Source organism: Mastomys coucha, unplaced genomic scaffold (assembly GCF_008632895.1).
Source record: "Mastomys coucha isolate ucsf_1 unplaced genomic scaffold, UCSF_Mcou_1 pScaffold16, whole genome shotgun sequence".
Classification (NCBI taxonomy): domain Eukaryota; kingdom Metazoa; phylum Chordata; class Mammalia; order Rodentia; family Muridae; genus Mastomys; species Mastomys coucha.
In genome coordinates, this window is record NW_022196898.1 from 53,087,002 (window position 1) to 53,091,302 (window position 4,301).

Here is a 4,301-nt window from a genome sequence, read left to right on the forward strand (position 1 = left end):
TATAGTCTGCTAATCTAGCTGGTATGCTTGGAAGGCCCTTGCCCCTGCGAGCAGCACCTCCCTTTCCCTGACTCAAGCTATATAAGCCAGCCTTGTTATTCCAATAAATGAGCTCTCCTCCAGGGTCATTCATACTACCATACTCATCACCACCTAAGATTTGGCTCCCCAGCTCCTCCACATCCTGAGGTCATTGGTGCGCAATGGCTGATGGGAGGAGATAGGACAATCCTCGGAAGTGTGTGGGCCAGAGAGTCTGGAGCAAAAAAAGAGATTCTGTCTCAGACAAGGTAGAAGGCAAAGAATGACCTGAGTTTGTCCTCTGACCTTCACGTGTGCACTGTGGTATGGGGATACCTGCACTTATACACTAAGATGCACACACACACACACACACACACCTTTGTTTGTATGTGCAAGGCCCTAGGTTCAAACTCTGGCAATATAAAATAAAAAAGGCCATTAAAGCAGTGTCTATGTCTAGTCATGTGTACCTCCAGGTCCCAGGCCCAGAGCATCAAGTGCTCTCCTTTCTTTTTCCACGGTGGGGCAGCGAGTACAAAGCATACTGGGCTGCGTCTCAGTCTTCCAGGCCTCTGAGGATGCTCTGGCCTTCTGCGTTTGGATTGTCTCTCCCTTCACCTCAGGTAGGAATCACCCGTCAACTCTCCCATAGGAGAGAGAGGGCCTCGGCCACACACACTATTGAATCACCTGTTTTTGTCTGCACTGGAGCTGGATTAATTGCTGGTACATTTTGGGGTGTGGTGTGGTTGGTCCCTCAGCCCTGTGTGGTGGTGACCGGTTCCACCTGCTGGTGACTCCTGGTAACTCCGGTGTTGGCTGGCTCTTGGCTTTAATTCCTGCACAGTGGGGAAACTAGGGAGGCAAATCCAGCGCTATGCAGGGAATCCTGTTTCTTCCGCCCGTTATCATGATCACCATCCTTTTGAGACAGGGTCTTACTCTCTCACTGAGGCTGGTCTAGAACGCACTACGGAGCCCAGGCTTGAACTCATGGCCATCTTCCTGGCTCAGTGCTGGAAGGACAGGTATAAGCGTGCGTAGTTTCGTTTCTTCCTTTTAAGGCCGTGCTTAGTTTGCTCTTCCTCCTGCAAGCATTCTTCAGTTACATCCTATCCCTCTGGGATTTTCCTTTACCGTGTGCCTCAGGCTCTCGCCGGCAGCGAGTTTATACTTTCTGTAGTGTTTTTGCATGTATCTTGGATCTATGTATGCATTATGACCTCAGTAAAACCTCCCCAGTGCCCAAGATCTTGCTGTGTGCCATCACATGTCTGGAGCATACCATACACTTCATTTCACCCAGTTCTAACAGCACAATGCAGTGAGCGAGATACCAGCATTACCCCCACTTTACAGATGAAAAAGAACTAAGCTATTAAACACTGCGTCTAAACTTTATAGTTAGAAAGAGGCACAAAGAGATGATCTGACTCCTTTTGCTCACTCTGCCCATGGCTAGGACTGTGTTGTTGTTGTTGTTGTTGTTGTTGTTTTGTTGTCCATTTAAATAAGCTACAGTCATCTGGGAAGAGGAAATTTCAACTGAAAAAAAAACCCAACCTGCCTCCATCAGTTTGGCCTATAGGCAAGCAAGCCTGTGGGGAGTTTTCTTGCTTAATGATTTATGTGAGAGGGCCCAGCCCACCGTGGGTGGTGCCGCCCCTGCGGACAGTCCTGGATGGTGTAAGAAGTAGTCTGAGCAAAACAGGGAGAACGTCCATGAGAGGCGTTCCTCCACAGCCTCTGCCTCAGATCCTGCCTCCAGGTTCCTACCTTGAGTTCCTGCCTTGACCTCCCTCAGAGTTGTGCAGTGACCTGGATTGTAAGAGGCAGTAACCCCTTTCCTTCCCAAGCTGATATCAGTGTTTTATCTCAGCAGCGGAAGCCAAACTGGGACAGACCGGCTGCTTGGTTTTAGGCCACGCCCTTCTCCCCCATGCCTCTCCTGGAACAGACCAGCTGCTTGGTGGTTTTAGGCCACGCCCTTCTGCCCAGGCCTCTCCTGGGACAGACCAGCTGCTTGGTGGTTTTAGGCCACGCCCTTCTGTCCTTGGCCTTTCCCAGTTTTCACTCACAGAGCACTGCTGGAGCAGAGTAAGGTACACGTCATAGTATGCTTTTGTTTGGAGTCATACAATCTTCCCAGCTAGGGCTTCTGCAAGAGTGGACTGAGACCCGGGAGGACGGCAGACACCAGGTCCTTAGGTTTGGTCTTCAGCACAGAGCCTGTAGACAGAAGGCCGATGCTCTCTCATCAATCCCCTTTTAATGTGTTAGACTGGCTTTTTTCCATGGAGACTCAGAATCCTGACTATATATTCCAGGCGAGTCCACCTGAACACTTCTCATCTGAAAGAGAGTCTATTGTTTGCATAGTACATTCTCTTCCATCATCTCCTTGATGTATTTGCAAGCAGTCTGGGCAGAATGGTGTGATTATTATTCTCAGTTTTGTGTGGAGGAGCCCGAGGGGCGGAGGTGAGCAGCTGAGGTGGTATAGCTTATCCTTGGTAGAATGGGAGCTGGAGACAGGTCTACCTCACCCTATCGTGCTGCAAGTATGTGCATCCTTATGTCCCTTACTGAGACTTTCAGGTGACACCCCCCCCCCCCCCGCTGTGGTTTCAGCCTCAGTGGACATCAACTTACATGTCCTTGCTCTTGGTCTTGGCACCTCTTGCAGCTTCCTCTTACATCCCTGGCCTGTCCATTTCTCCCAAGGGCTGGGGACAGCCTTCAGGGTAGGGGGACTTGACTAGGAAACCTTTTAAATGTGATTTCTCCAAGCTCTCGGGAAGGTTTCATTGTCTTTATCAGCCCTAGTCATGGTGGATGTTATTTATTGTCAGATAAATGTATTTTCAAATAAAACAGAAAACAAACAAATAAATGCAGTGACAGAGCTGTTTAAAAAAAAAAACCCTGCCGGCTCGCTCACTTGCAGAAAAGCCTGTGCAACTAATTAACCCGGGCAGGCCTCCGTGGTGTTTGGAAACAAGCTTGGAATTAATATTGCCCTTCTCAGCTGCTGGAGCCAGCCTCTAAATCTTTATTGGGAAGTGGCAAGAGTGAGACTCAGGGAGTTAGAGAGACAGCAAAAGGGCAAGATGGAAGGACTTAAAAAGATGGGGGGAGATGAATACCGCTCCCCACCTCTCTCCATTCGCACACATACCAGCTTAACTAGAGTCTGGATTCTAGACAGACTGACCGATAGACAAAGTTCCTTTATATGAGCGAGAGAGCCTTTGTCTAGCTCAGAGAAAATTTTGATTCTTGTACCACCGAAGTCAGGGCATCAGAGGCTCTGGGACAGGAAGGGTCACAGAAGGGGTCATCTAATTCAGTGGTTTTCAAATTATTTTTAGCAGCAAAGCGTTTTCTTGAAATGGAATTGCACAGAGAAACATCATGTCTAAAACAGATAAAAGCTGAGTTGTGCCACTTGGAGCTTATTGCTCCTTGGGGCCCCTCTGTCCCCCGCCACAGGGTTGTTAGGCCAGGAAGGACACAGCTGCCTAGCTGCCTGTGTCTCTGCACCGTCCCTAGATTCAGGCTGAGTCTAGAGTCACTTAGAGTGGGGTATGGAGGACAGAATATGCCACCTGGCTCTAGAGCTGGGTTTCAGTACCGAACATATATTTGCTTGCTTTTTTAACCTTTTGGGTTCTTGAACTCTGACAGTCTCACCTCTTGCTGGCAGAGCTTGGGAGCTGGCTTGCTGGCTTCCAGGTAGTTTTCTCACTGGCTGAACTTCATCAATTGACTACCTGACTCAGACTTTGCCTCACGACCGGGAACCTTTTGCGGGGAGGTGAATGACCTTTTCTCAGGGGTCACCCAAGCCCATTGGAAAACAAAGATATTTGCATCATGATTTATAATGGTTATGGAGTTAGCAGTGAACATGATTTTGTGGTTAGGGGTCACCACAACATGAGGAACTGTGCTAAAGGTCAAAGTGTTAGGAAGGATGAGAATGACTCAAGACTGTTTTGGAAGTTCAGGAGAGGAGACCCAGGGTATGGGCAGGACCTCCCTTCTCTTTGACTGTGTGGACACTAGTTGGGGGTAGGGAGTTCCCTGGATAGACCCTGTAAGGACCAATGGAAGGGTGGGAATGTCCCTGGTTAGACCCTGTAAGGACCAGTGGAAGGGTGGGAATGTCCCTGGCTAGACCCTGTAAGGACCAGTGGAAGGGTGGGGATGTCCCTGGTTAGACCCTGTAAGGACCAGTGGAAGGGTGGGGATGTCCCTGGATAGACCCTGTAAGG

The 4,301-nt window shown here is 49.3% G+C and overlaps 1 long non-coding RNA gene across 1 annotated transcript; it reads right to left on the minus strand.

Moving 5' to 3' along the window:
• Positions 1–473: 473 nt before the first annotated feature.
• LOC116093564 lies at positions 474–2,054 on the minus strand. Its single transcript, XR_004119745.1, has 2 exons — positions 1,801–2,054; positions 474–1,112 (listed from the first exon to the last, which is right to left on the minus strand). It is a non-coding gene; the product is annotated as an uncharacterized LOC116093564 (long non-coding RNA).
• Positions 2,055–4,301: the final 2,247 nt, after the last annotated feature.